This window comes from Bison bison, unplaced genomic scaffold (genome assembly GCF_000754665.1).
Source record: "Bison bison bison isolate TAMUID 2011002044 unplaced genomic scaffold, Bison_UMD1.0 scf7180017864304, whole genome shotgun sequence".
NCBI lineage: Eukaryota > Metazoa > Chordata > Mammalia > Artiodactyla > Bovidae > Bison > Bison bison.
The window spans coordinates 13,261,103-13,261,303 of record NW_011494876.1 but is presented as its reverse complement, the minus strand read 5'-3'; the positions used below and the strand labels follow the sequence as shown (position 1 = coordinate 13,261,303).

The 201-nt window shown below is 68.2% G+C and overlaps 1 protein-coding gene across 1 annotated transcript in view; it reads right to left on the bottom strand.

Annotated features, from left to right (window-relative positions):
• SFMBT1 (Scm-like with four mbt domains 1) overlaps positions 1–201 on the bottom strand; it is a 117,585-nt gene extending 117,384 nt beyond the window's left edge. Inside the window, exon 1 of the mRNA XM_010851696.1 lies at positions 119–201. The gene's annotated coding sequence lies outside the window, so the exon portion shown is untranslated. The remainder of the gene's footprint in view (positions 1–118) is intronic.

The window sequence follows — 201 nt, the reverse complement described above, 5'->3', positions numbered from 1 at the left end:
ATCTCCGACGGCGTTGCAGGCTGGCGCGGACTGGCCCCGACGGGAAGGCGCGCCCCAGGGACCCAGCGCCAACCGAGTCCCTGCTCCGACCCACGACGGAAGAGCCCCTGCGCCTCACCTCGGGTTGAGGACGGAGTCCAGCGAACTTGGTGGCGTCCTGGTATCGTTTTTGGCGTCCGAGGTGAAGCGCGATGCTGTCGT